Source organism: Bos taurus, chromosome 16 (assembly GCF_002263795.3).
Source record: "Bos taurus isolate L1 Dominette 01449 registration number 42190680 breed Hereford chromosome 16, ARS-UCD2.0, whole genome shotgun sequence".
Taxonomy (NCBI): Eukaryota; Metazoa; Chordata; class Mammalia; order Artiodactyla; family Bovidae; genus Bos; species Bos taurus.
The window spans coordinates 49388268-49405983 of record NC_037343.1 but is presented as its reverse complement, the minus strand read 5'-3'; the positions used below and the strand labels follow the sequence as shown (position 1 = coordinate 49405983).

Here is a 17716-nt window from a genome sequence, read left to right as displayed (position 1 = left end):
AGATAAACAACGAATCATTTTCCAGGATAAATATGTTCCCCAATACTATATGACACATATGCTTAAAAACTATCCGCTTGTCTGAAGTTAAAACGTGTCGTCCTGTGTATCTGTGTATTTGTATTCATGTATTTGTATACATACAAGAATATGAAATGTGGTGCATAGTACGTATATTACATTCTATATATACATAGAGTATGAATAAATATTCGTTTTTCTTCGTTTGTCTTTTGGGTAAGTCCGGCAACATGCTTCCAGCGAGGCCCTCACTTGGCGATTAGGAACTTCTCTGATCCAAGAGAGAACGAATTTGGCGCTCGCACCGCGCAGAAAGCTCCTGGATCTTGCGCGCCCGCTTGTCCATCACACTCGCGCACCTGCGCTCGGACCCGCGAGGAGAACAACACCCAGGCCGGGACCAGAGCCCCGCCGCAGCCCGCACGGCACGGACTGGAGCGAGCTCCTGCGCTGGCGCTGGCTCTGCTGGCCTCGCTCGCCGCCCCGCGCGGGCCTGTCCTCTTGCCCACTAGGGACTCCTGGTCCTCTTCGCCCTCGCGACCCTGCCAGGCCCAGCCAGCGCCTCTAGATCGCGCGGACCGGGACACCCGCTCCCGCTCTTACGTCCTGAGATCCGAGATCCGGCCCTACTCGCATCCGCGCGAATCCGGCCTGGTCTTACTCGCATCCGCGCGAATCCGGCCTGGTCCTGTGCCCTGGGGAAGCCCCCTCCAGCTTCCCAGAACAAACGGGTAGGGGATGCATGTAGGCGTCCTGCTCGGCGGTGCCAGCCGTTTTTGTCCCCGGCCAGATCAAACCCTGTGTGTGATTCGTCTTTGGGTACCCCAACCCCCATACCACGCACCTTGCAAGCAGTAGGTGATCAGTAAAGGTGTGTGGGAGTCAGCCAGATGGGCCAGGTGCTGACCCGTGCACCAATCCTGGCTGCGCGCAGTTCCAGGGTAACTCTGCCGCGCGGGTTCCCGTGGCCTTGAGGCAGGTAACGTTGAGCACCAGAAGGCAGCGCACAGCAGGTACCCGCTGCCTTGAGTAGTTCAAAACTCGCCAGCCTGTTGGTTTCTTCAGCCAAGGCCCCAGAACTAGGTGGAAGCCCTGAAGACCCCGTCTGCCCTGCGGGGGCGACCGGTCTATGGAGCCCCAGGTGTGGGCGCCCTAGGAAAGTCTTGGTCTGAAGCGGGTCTCTGCGCGTAGAAATCAATTCCCAGTGCACTACCCATGTGTCGCCGTGGACACCCGCGCATACCTGCGCAGCGCGGAACGAAACCCAGCCCCTGGCGCGCGAATCGGTGGCCGGGGGAGGGAGCAAGGTGCCGGCTTCGACACGGGAGTGTTTGTGTTCGGAATTACTCCCCGGGTGCTGTGGGCACATCTCCCGCTGGGCCGAAAGAGACGCGTCTAGAGGGTATTCCCGCAGATCCACAATGCGGACAGGGGCCGGAGCGGGGCTGTGGCCTCGGCTGGGTGAGCGATGTAGGTGGCGAGCCCCCCAGGGCGGAGGAGCCCGGCTCGTACCACCCGGAAGCGAGCGGCTTCACTTAATCCCGGTCCTGGGGTTGCCACTTTCATCTCCCCACCCCCCGCCCCCGCCGCAGGCCACAGCCAGTGCGCGCACTCCGCAGACCTGGGTGGCCTCGCTCCTACGATGCCCAGCCCTTCCCCTGCCCCGTGGATCCTTCTGCTCCCGGCGTTGAGGGGTCTCGCGCCCGTGGGGGCGGAGGACTGGGACCCGGAAGATGCGGCGTTCCGGGGACAGGAAGGCGTCGGGTCGAGGGGTCAGCACCTCTGCCCTCCACGTGCGCGCTCCTAAGCCGGCCGAGAACCACTGTCCCGTTTTCGCAGCATCAGGGCCCAGGGGCCCGGCCCGCGTCCAACCCGAGGTAGGCGGCCCCGCCGGGGCCGGGAGGGGCGACGCGCGCCAAAAGACGGCGGGAAGGAGGCGGGGCAGAGTGCGCCCCGGGACCCCGACTCGGACGCGGCCAGCTGGGGGGGCGGAGCGCCGGATGGCGACCTTGGCCCTAGCCTGGCGCTGTTGCCCCTTGCTCCTCCTGCCAACGGCTGAGCGGCCCGCGCTGCCTTCCCGCCGGCCGGCTGCGGAAGGCGCTAACGCTGGCGGCTACCCCTCCCCGCGGCGCCTCCCCTCCCCGCGCCCATATAACCCGCCTTGGCGGCCGGAGCCCGCCCTGCCTCCGCGCCCGCGCCCGCCAGGCCGCACCCGCCTCTCGTCCCGCGCCCGCCCTGAGCCCACGAAGGGGTTACGCGGCGAAGCCCCGGCTAGCGCCAGGCAGCTCGGGCATCGATTCCCGGGGCTCCGACGGCACCAGGTAGGGAGCACGGGGACCTGGCGCAAGGGGCCTGGGCGTGTTTGGGCTCCGCCTGCGGGGCCTGAGTCCATAGCGGCGAGCGCATGGGCTCGCGGCTCTGAAGCTGGGAGTCGGTGAGAAGAGACCTTGTGCACGAACTCATGAGAGGCTGACCTGGGGTCTCCCTCGAGTATGACCAGCTACTGACACGGGGCGCGCTGGGGCGGCAGGGAGCCAGAGTCCAGCCGGGGAGGAAATGTGGGGTCCTGCCCCCAGCGTGGCGGCCTTTGGGGCCAGGATCAGCCTGGCTGGGATTCCCAGAGGGCCTGCCTCGGGTTAACCCCTCTCCACCCCAGCTTCAAGGGGAGGTAGGGAGTGCGACCCCCAAGAGGTTGGCTGCGGAGGGGTGCGGGTGCCGGTAGCTGACAAGCTCCTCCCCGCCGGGTGCCAGTCCGTCTGCACTCTAGAGGGCTGTTAGCAATCTGGAGGCGTTAGCCATCCTACCCCGCATGGTCGAGTGAGACCCAGGTCTTCCCTGGACCAGGGGAACTGGGCATAGCCCCTAGGCTGGTCCCAGGGGTGGTTTACCAAGGGGCCAGGTTCCAGAGTGGCATCTCTGGGTGGCCCTGAGTTGGCTGGGGTACCCACCTGTTTTCCGAATCTGTTCCAAACAGGGAAAAGAGGGGTCAGAATTAGGCCCTGGGCCGGCCTGGCCAGAGACCACACGTCTTTCCAGGACCCCTTCTCTCCTAGTCCTCCTTGCTTTGCAGTCGCCATCCTTTTAGGCCTTAGACTGGGGGGAGGGGGGTGCTGGGGGGCTATTATCACCTTCTTGTTGTTGTTCAGTCACTCAGACTCTGAGACCCCATGGGCTACAGCTTGTATTTTCCTTTGGTCCCTAAGCGGCTTTGCACAAAGTATGCACGTGTCTGCATAAGTGAATGGGTGATGGGTAAACCACCATCAACCAGCAAGGGGCCGGTGAAACAGCACGCCGTTCACTTCTGACCAGAGGTCATTGGTTCAAGTATGCTGTAACCTGTTTATTGAACGCTGTACATTTGGGAGCCTTTTGTTTGTTGGTTTTGCTGTCATTGTTACTTTTGTTTCACCTTAATGTATTATTAGCTTTGAGGGGAATGCACTGTTCCCCGGAAGTGTAGCACTCATCTTTTGACTTACTCCATAAGTTAAAGAAGAATTGTATCGAGAACGAAAAGTCAAAGTGTTTAACATTTTGCAACATATAAATGTATGGATCATGCATGTGATTTTTAAAAATAAGACAAAAAGTTGGGCTGGTACCAGAAGCTGCCAGGGTGTCAGTGGGGTGCCACCAGGTGAATGGCCACAGAAAGTTTAGCCCCGTTCCAAAGTCCTACTGAGGTTCTGGAGGATCGGGTGGTGTTGTTTAGTCTCTAAGTTGTGTCCGACTCTGTGAGCCCACGCACTGCAGCACTGCAGGTTTCCCTGTCCTTTACTATCCACCAGAATTTGCTGGGAAAACAGGAGAACAGGGTAGCTGTCTACAAATTCAGCCTCCAAGGACAGCCCCACGGAAGGGCCAGCCTGGTGCAATGGTTAATCCTGTAGGTGTGGAGGTTAGAACATTGGGGTTCTAATCCCCTCTCCGCCACTTACTTGTCATGGACGTCCAGTGACCCAGCCATTTGGAGCCTCAGTTCACCCGTCTATAAAGAAAGGCAATAATGGCCTCTGATCCAGAGGGTTGGAGGAACAGTAACCAAGATGCCATGTCTAAGTGCTTAGAATGACGCTGCTACACACAAGTGGGCCCCAAAGTGCTGGCTGTTGATGCTGCTCCAGAGGCCCTTGGTAGGGTAGGGGACATAGTTCTCTGGTAGCCAACAGGTCTCCCCTTGGGAGTGGGGAACGGAATGGCTGGCAGTGGGGCAGGAATCTGCCTGTGGTTTGGATGGAGGCTGCCAGTCTCTGTCGGGGGTACTGGAGCAAGGATGCCTCCCTGAGTAGTTATTTGTAGAGAGCTTGGGAACCGGACCTGGGCAATTCCTGCCTGTGGCCAAGGATGGCATTCACTCAGAGATTCTGACACCTTAAAGGGAAATCCTCGGTGGGTGAAAGGAAGCTTCATGTTCATCCAGCCAGGAGACTGCTTCTGGACAACAAATTCAAGGGGAGTTTGTCCTCGAAAGGCTTGTATAAAAGACATCGAGGATACACACAATGAACTTCGGGTTTGCAAAAAAAAAAAAAAAAACCCAGAAACTTTCTTCAACTGTGCATTTCTTCTACCCAGCCCCCATAAAGGGGAAGGGCATGCTTTTATTTTCCAATTTGGGCATTTCCGTTGGAGTGCTGAGTCAATGTTTAAAACTACTCATTTTCTGATGATTTAGCTTTATACAGCAAAAATGAAAAAAAAGAAAAAAAAAACTGAGAGGAGTGTTTGAGCAAGTCCTAGTTCCCTTGGCCCCTGACCATGCTTCTGTCTGGATACTGAAAGCTTTACTCTTATGAGAACTGTGCCCCCAGAACACTGTGTGCCAGTTTACCCCTGCAAGCTGCTGTGAAGTGTTTCTGTGCCCTGCCCAGTTGTCTGGAACTGCTGCTGCTGCTAAGTCGCTTCAGTCGTGTCTGACTCTGTGCGAACCCATAGACGGCAGCCCACCAGGCTCCCCCGTCCCTGGGATTCTCCAGGCAAGAACACTGGAGTGGGCTGCCATTTCCTTCTCCAATGCATCAAAGTGAAAAATGAAAGTGAAGTTGCTCTATCATGTCTGACTCTTCACCGCCCCATGGACTGTAGCCCACCAGGCTCCTCTGTCCATGGGATTTCCAGGCAAGAGTACTGGAGTGGGTTGCCATTGCCTTCTCCGTGTCTGGAACTAGCAGCATCCATTTGTGTGTAGCCAAAATACACAAGCCACCTGATGCAAAGAACTGACTCATTGGAAAAGACCCCAATGCTGGGAAAGATTGAAGACAGGAGGAGAAGGGGACGACAGAGGATGAGATAGATGGATGGCATCACTGACTCAATGGACATGAGTTTGAGTAAACTCTGGGTGTTGGTGATGGACAGGGAGGCCTGGCGTGCTGCAGTCCATGGGGTCGCAAAGAGTCGGACATGACACGATTAAGCGACTGAATTGAACTGAAAATATACAATATCTTTTTTTTTCTTTAAGTTTGCCTTCTTAAGTAGATTACATAGGACTCCTGGAAAACCCTTTCTGAATGTGTTATGCAGAGGAAAGTTGATTTTTTTCTATACAAGAAAAGCCTCTACTCATCGGGGCTCGAGTTAAAGACACTTTTACTGCAGCCGGCTCTGAGAGTCTGCACGAGTGGGCGGGCATTAACTTTTCATCTGCATCCCCTGCTTCGTGTCTGCTCTCAGGCTGGTATTCCTTTGCAAACCAGACATTCGCTCCTCAAAAGTATTTTCTTTTCCTAGAGATCATCCCTCAAATCAGAGACCCAAAGAAAGCAAAAACTCCTAAAGGAATCACTGATATTTTCATTGTATGTGGCAGCTGCTGTGGAAATCTCAGAATTTCGTTTGTTCTTGTCACTGAGTTGAAATAGTCGTCAGACCTGCTACCGGAAGCCCCATAATCACCATATCACGAATTGGCTTTTATCTTATTTTGGCCGAGCCATGCAGCTTGTGGAATCTTGATTTCCCCGACCAGGGATTGAACCCGTGTTGTCAGTGAAAGTGCGGGTTCTTAACCACTGGACAGCCGGGGAATGTCCCTAATTTTGCTTTTAAATATCATCCTAACTGTGTTAGTGTCCTGGGGCACTAAGCAAGAACGAGGGGGCTGAAAACAAACGAAAAGGACTTACTCTTTCGTGGGCTGGAGTTCCAAAGTCCAAAACGCAGGTGTGGGCAGAGCTGGTTTCCTCTGGAGGCTCTGAGGGAGAGCGCGTCTGTGTCTTACCCCTCGCCCCGAATCTTCCTGGACTTCTACGCACACCACCCCAATCCCTGCCTCCGGGTTCACGCGGCCTCTCCTCTGTGTCTCCCCGTTTTTGTCTCTTATAAGGACCCTTGTCATTGGGTTTAGAACCACAGCAATCCGGGAGATCCCATCCTGAGATCTTTATCTTACAGGTCTACAAAGGGGAGGGGGGTGCCATTCAACGCACTAGAATAATCGTAATTCAGTGTAGCTAGTTTCGTTGGTAATTTTTTGTTTGCCCATTCTGCACACGCGACCTCTGGAACCCCCAGGGCCCAGGGGTCCAACCTGGGCCACGGCACTGGAAGCACTGAGTTCTAACAACTGGGCCACCAGTGAACTCCCTGAAATATGTTTCTTTTTTTTTTTTTTTTTTCTGAAATATGTTTCTAAGAAGTGTTCCAGGGGCCAGGACATAAAAGGTGAAGAAACTTCTTCTAACCCACACCCCTCTGTGCTGAAAGAGGAACCAGACACCCCTCCCCCCAGTCTGTTCCAGGGCAGCCAAAGGTGCAGGGAGCCACTTCTCCAGCCTCTGGCGGGAGTTCTTCCCACCACCATCCCGCCCACCCCACCCGAGGCTACGTGGGCCGTCACAGCCCCCAGAGGTGGGAGAGAGAACAGACACACAAAGCAGCTTTGGGCCACCGGCGCCAAAGAGGGGCTTAGAGGTGGGCAGGCATCAACCTGGGGGAGTCTGGGGAGGAGGGGCGGCACCTCCGAGGGAATTGGACCAGGAGAGAGGCCAGGCAGCAGGGAGGGCCCTGCAGGGCTTGAAGAGAGGAGACGGGGCCTCCCCGATTTCGGGCAGCTCTAGAGGGTCGGTGGCAGCGACACTCTGGTCCTTGGGTTTAGAATCCGGTCCCGCAAAGAGTGAGCCCCAGAGGGACCTGGGAGCCAGAGGGGCAGGGGCACCAGAGTGAGGACCGCGCTCCAGCCCCGCCCAGTGCTTCTGCCCTCCCATCTGTGTTTTGGGGCAAGGGTGAGTTATAACCCTGACAGTAGACATTCATAGTGCGCCCCCCGCCCCCCCAGTGTACGTTCCTCTGGGCGTTTACCACACTTGTAGGTGGGCACCGAAGCCAGAAACCTCAGACCAAGTGATTAAATCAGATGCAGGTGTGTCTGGCCACCCATGCCTGGCACACCACGGGCAGAGGGTACAACAGGCAGGGCCCTGGGCTGGTAGTCCAGACAGTAGTCCAGAGCAGACCTGGCTCCTCCATGACCTTGGGCTAGTCCCCAGGCTTTTCATCTTTGGGCGGGGGACACCCACCTGCCTCCCCGTTGTTGGAGCCGGAGCCAGGGCTCCCATGAGTGGCCCATGGGAACACACCTGAGAGCCCCAGAGGGCAGACTCAAGGTGCCCAGGGAAGACTGGTCCAGCCCCTTCCATGCCCCACCAGACAAGTCTGCCTCCCACCAGCCAGGGTTCGGGGGCCTGGGCATCAGGGCTGGGCTGGGTGCCCAGGGGTCCCTCCGCTGTGGTCCTGCTCAGGGTGGCTGCATGTAGAAGGGTCCAGTCCCTGGTGTGTCCCCGCACAGTGCCAGCCGGCAAAGCATTCCCTGAGGCCCTGGGTGCCTGTGAGGAGGGACGGGGGCTCTAATTGCTCACCTGCCGCTCCAAGGTGCCAGGCCCGGGAGGCGGGCATCTGGGGAAGCCTCTGGCTAATTGGGGCGGGCGGCTTCTCCTGGGGCAGGGATGGACTGGGTCCTTCTGAGCAGGCAGCGAAGATGCCTCTCCTCCTCCCCGCTGACTTCCTGGGCTCTTTTCTCCGTCGGGGCTGAGCCGTGAGAAAGACGCAAGGGCCTCTCTTGTCAGCCTTGGGCCTCCAAGCTTGCTTGCGTGGTGCCCACCTGCCAGACAGAGGCCACTCCTGTGTCCATCCAGCATACACGCCAGGCTCTGGGGGACGGGTCAGAGTGGGGACCAGGAGGGCAGCCTGGGGCCCAGTGTGGGTCCTGCCATCCTGCACAGTGATGGAGGGCGGCTTTTGGGAGGGGTGCGGCTTGAGGAGTCTCTGCAGCTGTTGGGGCTACAGGAGGGGAGGCTATGCTTCCCTCTGCTTTGTGTGAGCGCACGCGCTGAGTTTCTCAGTTGTATCCCGCAATTTTTGACCCTGTGGACTGTAGCTCACCAGGCTCCTCTCTCCACGCAAGAATACTGGAGTGGGTTGCCATTTCTGTCTCCAGGGGATCTTCCCGACCCAGGGATCAAACCCTCGTCTCTGCCAGGCAGGACACAAATAAACAGATCAAATCACCCTCTCCACATTGGGCGGTCCTGCATTTAGGGTCCTCAATCATTTGCATTATGTGCAATGCAAATTTAGCACAATTCCCCAAAAGACAGTGGGAGGGCAGGTCATTATTAGTATGCAGATCAAAAGGGGATCCCCTCGGTGTTTTCTGTGACCTACAAAACCCAGTCATTAGAGGCCCCTCTGCTTTTACTCATCTCCGTTTCCCACACCCCTCCCCCCTTCCCCTCATTCAACCAACAAAACCCCGGTAATTAGGAGACGCTCTGTCTTTTTTTATTTTTTTCACGGAGCCAGACAAGCTGCCACTTGCTCCCGGCTTCTTAGCTTCTGATCAGGGGTGCTCCTTGCCTAATTACTTGGCAGTAATGAGCAAGGAGGACGCAGGTTGTCAAAGTCCCCCCAGCTTTTAGAAGGAAGCTGCAAATTAAAAATGAGGTATTGGTAAACAAGATGCTAATTGGATTAATGTGAAAGTAATGAATTCTGATAAAAAGTGGTCCAAATAGACAGTTGGAAGATTGAGGTCGCTGTGATGCCAAGAGCACTGCCTGGCTGTCATCTGGTCCGTGTGATGTTTGAAAGAATTAGGATACTAGGAAGCGTCTGCTCTCGCGGTGGAGTGTGCAGATGAAGGAAAGTGAAAGAAAGAGCCCCGTGTGAGCAGAGCGTGGGGAAGCCGCGAGCCATCCCAGGCTGTCTCTTCGGAGTCTGGAGGAGTCTCTGGCCAGACAGGGTCATGTAAAGTGGTCAACAGAACCTCAAGTTGCTGACTTTCTCTTTTCTTTCCTCTGCTGTCACTAAGCCTTCGTCCTTTTTGTTTCCTCCTGATAAATCTGCTAGATGTGTCAGCTGCTGGGCTCCCGGACTGGAGCCGGGACTGGGACGAACGGGGTTGGGAGAGACTGGCTTGGCCCTGCCTGAACCTTTTTGAATCTTTTGAAATTTTTGCTACTTAGTAGTGTTTCATTGACAAAAAAAAAAAAAAAAAAAAACAAAAACAAAAAAAACAATCCACAGAGGTAAAAAGTGACGAAAGTCATGGTGAGGGTGACCGAACTTGGAATCAGCTAGCCCAGATCTGCTGTGTGAAGACTGGCTTCGGTTGATGAGTGGAAAAATACCTTCCCCATGTAAGGAGAGAAAATGGGGCTTCCCAGGTGGCGCTAGTGGTAAAGAACCTGCCTGCCAGTGTATGCTAGACAGACGCAGGTTCGATGTCTGCTGGGTCGAGAACATCCCCTGGAGGAGGAAATGGCAACCTACTCCACTATTCTTGCCTGGAGAATCCCATGGACAGAGGAGCCGGGCGGGCTACAGTCCATGGGGTTACAAAGAGTCAGATATGATTGAGTGACTAACACAAGGAGAGAACGTGAGGATGTGGCCAGTTCAGCCCTTGTGGTCCCAGGGAGGGACCCTTTCCTGACCCCTTATCTGGGCACCTCTGGGTATAGCCGGGCCTTGGGGATAATCAAGCCATTGTGACGGCCCTAACTTTATGGTCCAAACTAATCCTGAGCCCTGATATTTCAGAATTCAGATTACTTTTTTTCATTTTGCCTTCTCAGTTGGTAAAGAATCCACCAACAATGCAGGAGACCTGGGTTCAATCTCTGGTTGGGACGATCCCCTGGAGAAGGGAAAGGCTACCCACTCCAGAATTCTGGCCTGGAGAATTCCATGGACTGTATAGTCCACGGGGACGAAAAGAGCTGGACATGACTGAGCAACTTTCACTTTTTCATTTTAGAAAAGTAGCATAGTGTCTGAATCGTCTGTTTTATGATACCACCAAGAGGTCCGATAGGAGCACCCACGTTTCTGCAATGACGCACATGGATGTTTACCCTAAACATCAACAAAGACCATGGACGGTCTCATGTCTGTCCACCCAGTGGTGTCAGCCCCAGATGTAAGGAAAGGCTTTCAGTTTTCTGAGTTTTTTGGATCTCAAAGTTCAGAAAAGGGATGTGGAGTGGCTTAAATCAGTATTCCGCAGAGTGTCTAACTCTTTATCCATCCATCCACCCACTACTTGTCATTCATTCCTGAGCACCCACAGTTTACCACGTTCCGTTCCGAGGGCTAAAAGCCCACAGCCTTGCCTCCCAGTGATATCAACCTAAAACCAAAATTACCACTCCTCAGAGACCAGGCACAAGAAGGGGAAGCAGGGTGCTGACTGCAAATATGCAGGGGCTTGCCAGAGCCTAAGCTTCCCCCTGCTGAGGGTCCTGGGCGCAAGCGGTGACTCAGAGCTTCCTTTGTTTAAAGACGTGGGTGGGGAGAGGTCTTGACCACCAGGGTCAGGATGGGCTGTGCCCAGAACTGAGACAGAGGCCCTCTGGGCAGCTTTGAGGCACCTGCTCCTCCAAGCTGTCTCACCAGCATTTGGAAACTAACACGGTGCTGGGGTGGGGGGTGGGGGTGGGGGAGGAGCTGAGAGAAGGTTTCAGAACACACAACAGGTGGGTCAGGAGTTCGGTTCAACTCCTGGAGTCTCCTGAATCTGATGGTGGTGGTTCAGTCCCGAAGAACAAGCACATCCCAGGAAACATGGCACATGCTTTGCCCAGGACGCGTCTGAAATAGGTGGTTTAGTCAGAGGTTCATCTGCTGGTTTTTAGGCCCAGCTCTGCTGTGTGATGTGCCTTAGTCTCACTGTGCCTCCATATCCTCACCTGCAGAATGGAGACAGTAGCTGTTCTCCAGGGCTGCTGCTGCTGCTGCTGCTAAGTTGCTTCAGTCATGTCCAACTCTGTGTGACCCCATAGATGGCAGCCCACCAGGCTCCCCCGTCCCTGGGATTCTCCAGACAAGAACACTGGAGTGGGTTGCCATTTCCTTCTCCAATACATGAAAGTGAAAAGTGAAAGTGAAACTGCTCAGTCGTGTCCAACTCTTCTCGACCCCATGGACTGCAGCCTACCAGGCTCTGCCGTCCATGGGATTTTCCAGGCAAGAGTACTGGAGTGGGGTGCCATCGCCTTCTCTGCTCCAGGGCTGACATGATGACTAAATGATCCCTGTTTGTAAAGTGCTTTTCCGGTGCCCCGTGCCCAGGGAGTCACATGTCGGGTGTGGCACTGAGGGTTCACGGGGATCTGGCTACTGTCTGTTGACTTCCTGACACACTTTTGGGAAGGCACCCTGAATGAGCAGGGGCTCCTGGGAAACGCTGAGAACTGGAGGAAGGATCCTCTAACAGTGGGAGGTGGGTTGGTGGGAGGTGGCCTTGAACATGCCTCTGCTGCCTCCCCCCCAACCACGCAGTTGCTGCCCCAGCAGGAAGCAGGGGTTTCTCCTTCTTTCTTTCTCTGTTTCTTTCTCTCTCTCTCTGCACTAGGTCTTAGATTCAGCATGTAGTATCTAGTTCCCTGACCGGAGATTGAACCCAGGACCCCTACATTGGAAAAGACTCTGATGCTGGGAAAGATCGAAGGCAGGAGGAGATGGGGATGACAGAGGATGAGATGGTTGGACAGCTTCACCGACTCAGTGGATATGAGTTTTGAGCAAACTCATAGGAGTCGCTGAAGGTGAGGGGAGATGGCGAAGGACAGGGAAGGCTGGCGCTGCAGTCTACTGAGCAACTGAACAACAGCAGCCCCTGTACTGGGAGCTCAGAATCTTTGCCACTGGACCCCCAGGGAAGTCCAGAGGTTTCTGTCTAAAGACGCAGGGCTGTTTTAGCTGACCCCCATACAGGGCCCCCAAAATGTGTCTTGAATAAAGGGCATTTACGCAAGGCAGAAGAAGGTCCCCCCAAAGCATCCATGTCCTGGTCCCTAGAAACTGTGACTTATTTCACAGGAAAAGGGACATGATTAAATCAAGGGCTAGAGGTGGGCAGTATCTACCCCTGGGGTATCTGGGGTATCAGTGTCATCACAAAGGTCCCTCTAAGGGGGAGGCGGGCAGGTCAAAGCAAGATGGAGGAAGAGGGTGGAGGGAGGAATTTCAGGATGGAGGAGGGGAGGGGCCAGGAGCCAAGGGATGTAGGCAGCTTCTAGAAGCTGAAGAAAGAAAGGAACAGACATTGTCCTGGAGCCTCCACAAGAAACACCTTAATTTCAGGCTCACAAGACTCTTCCTCATGCCCAGGAAGGAATAACAGAGGGCCTGTGGTCATCAGTTCTGGCTGCAATAGGGAAGTGAGGCAAGCTCACCCTGCAAGGGCCCAGCCCTCTGCTCCCCATGGAGATAACCAGAGGCCTTGCCCCGACTTCACACCTGGGCCTCCCAGGCTGACCTTGGCTCCGGTCTCAGCAAGGAGGGCTTTTCAGGTCGTGTCTCCTGAGGGAGAAGAGGCCCAGAATGCTCGTTGAGTGCCCCACCCAGAGCTGGTGGTGGTTGTCCCTTTGTGTCAATTGCTCTTTAGCCAGAGGTCCAGCTGTGACCACCACTCAAGAGTCAGCCAGCAATCCTTTGTCTCTGACCTCCTTGTTCCTGCTGAGGAAGAGGAGGGTTTGTCACCCAAGAGCCTGGGGCTGTGGATCCACCGTCCCAGTTCTGAGGGTGGGGCCCAAGCCTTCTGGAACTCAGGACTCTCCTGTCTCCATAGGGGAGGAGAGGAGGCAGCCAGGAGGTCACCCCACAGGAGCCCAGGGTGGTGAGATCACCCATTTCTCTTAAGAATGGGCAGCAGGGGTCCTTCCCAGAATTGCATGGCTTCCCTGAGGACATGCCCACTGCAGCCATCAGCTGGCTGAAGGTGGCCTGGCAGAGCCCAGAATCAGGGCGTGGGGAGCCCTCAGCATCCCTCTGGCTTCTTTGCCTCTTTTACAAGGACTAGGAAACACCTGCCTCCCACCTCCACTCACTGTTGTTTTGTAGTATGTGTGCATGTGTCTGTGTATGAGCATGTGTGTCTGTGTTTGTGTGCATGTGTCTCTGTGCATGTGCCTGAGCACATGTGTGCACGTACACACATGTATGCATGTGTGTACAGGTGTACACGTGTCTATGCGTGCATGTGTGTCGGTGCATGTGTCTCTGTGTGCAAGTGTGCACAAGTGTGTGTGTGTCCATGTGTGCATGTGTATCTGTATGTGTGCATGTGTCTGTGTGTGACGTCCCCGAAGGGCGAGGACTTTGGCTCCCAGGATGGTGTTGTCTTTAGTCAGCAGACGGGGGCTGCTATTCTGTAAAGCATCTCTCACCCCAGGGATTCCTCCTCAGACTTACTGCCATGCTAATGTCTGTCCCTGGGGCCCTGGCAAATGGGGAGATCTCTGCAATGACATTTCCTAAGCTTGTGTTGTGTGAAACTGTATCAGTCTCCTAGGCTGCTGTAAACAAATTGCTACAAATTCAGCCACTTAAAACATGCATCTGTTTTCCTACATGTTCTGGAGGTTAGATGGCTGAGGTCAGTCTTACTGGCCTAAAGTCCAGGCACTGGCAGGGCTGATTTCTTCTGCCGGCTCCAGGGAAGAACCTGTTTCTTGCCTTTCAGGGCTTCTAGAGGTGCCTACGCTCCTTGGGGCACGGCCCCAGCCTCCCTCTGCAAAGCCACATCCAGGCACCTTCCCTCCACCCTGACCTCCTGCCTCCCTGTGAGGACCGTTGTTGTTACACTGGGTCCACCCAGATAACCTAGGGCTGCCACCTCCAGGTCCTTAATCCCACTTGCAATGTCCCTCTGGCCATGTCTACCAGGAGCTGGGCTGGGCTTTCTGTGCTGCTGCCCACAGTGGGGGAGGGAAGGGACAGTATGTGGACACAGATTAATGTCCCAAATCTATGTTCTCCTCAAAGTCCTTCTGTGTCCTCTTCAAAGTTCTTTGGACCAGCAGTTAAAAATTGGGCCTGGAAATTCAGAATGTGGTACTGTGGCCACATATTACATTGAATTATCTGAATTTATTCTGTGTGTGTGTGTGTGTGTGTGTGTGTGTGTGTGCATGTGCCTGCACATGCACATGTGTGTTGGTAGGACAGAAAGAGCTGAATATCAGCACTTTTGAAATAGGTGTTGAAATAGGTGGATCCTTATCTGTTAGAAGCACCTGCTGCTGTATTAAGGGCTTCCCTGGTAGCTCATATGATAAACAGTCTACTTGCAACGCAGGAGACCCAGGTTCAATCCCTGGGTCAGGAAGATCCTCTGGAGAAGGAAATGGCAACTCATTCCAGTATTCTTGCCTGGAAAATCCCATGGAAGTGTTGTAGCAAGTGGGGAGGCCCCCCTTCAGGGCCCCAGGAGCGGGCTCTTGTCTAACACTCAGAAAAGAAGTGTCCGAGGAGACACGTGCTGACAAAGCAAGAGATTTTATTGGGAAAGGGCACCCGGGTGGAGAGCAGTAGGGTAAGGGAACCCAGGAGAACGGCTCTGCCGCGTGGCTCGAAGTCTTGGGTTTTATGGTGATGGGATTAGTTTCTGGGTGGTCTTTGGCCAATCATTCTAATTCGGAGTCTTTCCTGGTGGCGCATGCATCGCTCAGCCAAGATGGATGCTAGCGAGAGGGATTCTGGGAGGTGGACGGACACGCGGTGTCTCCTATAGACCTTTCCCGAACTCTTCTGGTTGGTGGTGGCTTATTAGTTCCGTATTCCTTACCAGGATCTGCTGTCATATGAAAGGTTACTAGAGAGCCTGGCCAGGGTGGGCGGTTTCAGTCAGTGTGCTTCCCCTAACATAAGGAGGAACCTGGTGGGCTGCAGTCCATGGGGTCGCAAAGAGTAGGACACGACTGAGTGACCGACAGGTGAAACAATATAATTTGTAAAATAGGCTTTGGCTGAGGGCAGACCGATGTTGGGACCGGGGGACAGATCCATGGGTTCACTATGCCATTCTCTCTACTTCTGAGTGTGTTTGGAAATTTCGACCAAGAGGAGTAGAAGAAAAACCCGCAAGCACAAACACAAATGGAGTCAGTGGCTCCGATCCTGCTCCCCCGCCCCTAGTTCTGCTTCCCGCCAGGTGGGGCTGTTGTCGGGTCCCTTGCAGAGGGCAATGTGTCCACTAGAGCAGGGGGCACATGCTGGCCACAGGCCCCAGGGCTCCAGGCCACGCTCCACCCCGTCTGCCCCAAGGCTCCAGGAGGCCACGCTGCTTCCTCGGCTCCAATGTCATCGCCTAGGCGACCGGGACGCTGCTGCCACCGCCGGCCTGCCCAGCCACGAGCTGTGGGCCTTCCGGCTGCCTTCCCTCTGCACAGACCCTCCAGGGCCCAGGCTCCGCCAAGGTAGGCTTGGCTCGGGCTGGCCCTCCTTGTTCAGTTACCGGTTGGGGCTCTTTGGGGCCACGCCAGGGTACAGAAGCCCCTCCTCACTAGCTCCCCACCTGGTGCTTGGGAACTGGGTACCCTGGGGGCGGGGGTGGCAGACGGGCCAGTGCGAGGAGGCCATGCCTGTGGTTCCCCTGATGGGGCTCAGCCATTGTTGTGTGGCACTGCCGTCTGCCCCCAGGGGGGTGGCAGGGCAATTTGCATGGCCCCGGCAGTTGGGGGAGGGACAGAAGTCACTCTAGTGCCACCGCTTCCAACCCTTGGGTCCACCAGGAACTCTCTCCATGTTCTGCCGAGGAGGCCTGGAGTGGCTTGCCCAGTCCCAGCCCCAGCCGCATGGCCAGGCTTGTCCCGCTGGGGGCCACCATTCCTCAGCCCCATAGGGCCAGGCCAGAGCCGGTTTTCCCTGGTCTCCCCCACCCACCCCGGCTGCCTCCCAGGCATCACCAAGACCCGGGCAGCAGGACAGCTTCCTGTGCTGCCTGCCAGGCACTGTGGTCCCACCTGCACTCCAGGGGTGCCTCTGAAGTTGCACTCGAGTGGAGGGGCTGGGGTGGGGGATTCAGCACGATGAAAGCAGAGCATGTGTGTGTGCAGGTGTGTATACACGTGTGCATGTGCATTGATGGTGGTGGCTCAGTGGTGAAGTCTGCCTGCAATGCAGGAAATACACGTTCAGTCTCCTTGGAAAGATTCCTTGGAGGAGGAAATGGCAACCCACTCCGGTATTCTTGCCTGGACAATTCCATGGATAGAGGAGCCTGGTGGGCTACAATCCATGGGGTCACAAAGAGTCAGACACAACTGAGCGGCTAAACACACCAAACACAGACATGTGTGTTGATGGTGCTGGTGGGGTGTGTAGGCCCCGGTGGCTGGCTCTTCACCCCATGTGCTGCCATCAGGAAGCAGATTCTGAAGCCCAAGTGGAACGAGGAGTGAGGGCTTAACTGCAAGACAGCCAATAGCAGATTTACAAATGGCTCAGTGGTCAGACAGGAGCACTGAGTGTGCACCCTGAGATGCCCCAGGAATCCTGCTAGACACCCCTGTGTAGGTCAGCCCTGCATGGTGGGTGTGATGTCCCCATTCTACAGATGAAAAGACAGGGCCTCAAACCACACACAACTGGTAGGTGGTTGAAGGCGCCCAAGTGCAGCTGGTTGAGGGGCTGAACTCAGAAGTGCATTAGCCCATTGTGGATCAGTGTGGAAGGGGGTCCCAGGACAGGATACGTGTCCTCATCCCTTCTGCACCCTCCTGCATTCCTGTGGTCCATATCCCCACCTCGCTGGACCCAGCCAATCCCTGCCTCTCTGACCACCAGCCTCTAGGTTCACCAAACCCACGATGTGCCCCCAGGTGGCCTTCCCCACCAGAATCCCCCTTCATCCCTCTGAGAGCCAAACCCCTCCTTGTTCTCTGAGTCCCACAGCTGCAGGTCGACAACCCTCCCTGTAACCAAGGCCTCTGGGCCCCCTGTCCCCTCTCCAGCCCGCCTGGAAACTCCTGCCTCCCCTGACCTGATGGGCCATTAGGGCCTGTCCTTGGCCGAGCTCCACCTGGCTGGCGCCCCTTCTCCACCCTCAGTCAGCTGGTGAGACCAAAAATGACAACGCACAGGGACCTTCATCTCCCCTTGGGCTGACCCCAGGCCTGTCCGTGCCCCTTCAGCGCACCCTTCACACTGTGGGGGGAAGGCTGGTTCTCTTGTCTGTCCCTCAAGAGAGGAGGTCTCTTGGAGGGTGGGGCTGCCTGGCGGGAAGGGATTGGGTGGATCCTAACCACAGTTGGGCTCAAACCCAGCTTCTGAGTGAGTGGCCCTGGGCAAGCGGTCTGCTGTCTGTAGGAACATCTGGAAAGTGGGGTGCAGCAGTGCCTTGATCTCGTTAAGACTGAGATCAAGAAATGCAGAGGCTTCTAGGCTGGGGTTGGCACTGAGGGAG

General features: G+C 55.6%; 1 protein-coding gene across 4 annotated transcripts in view; it reads left to right on the top strand.

Annotated features, from left to right (window-relative positions):
- TP73 (tumor protein p73) overlaps positions 1–17716 on the top strand; it is an 81265-nt gene that overhangs the window by 4767 nt on the left and 58782 nt on the right. The window contains exon 3 of one of the 4 annotated variants that reach the window (XM_059875752.1): positions 243–1898. The gene's annotated coding sequence lies outside the window, so the exon portion shown is untranslated. Of the gene's footprint in view, positions 1–239; positions 1899–1931; positions 2343–15615; positions 15729–17716 lie in introns of those variants that run through there. The other 3 variants (XM_010813404.4, XM_002694119.7, XM_005217185.5) reach the window with 3 other exon arrangements.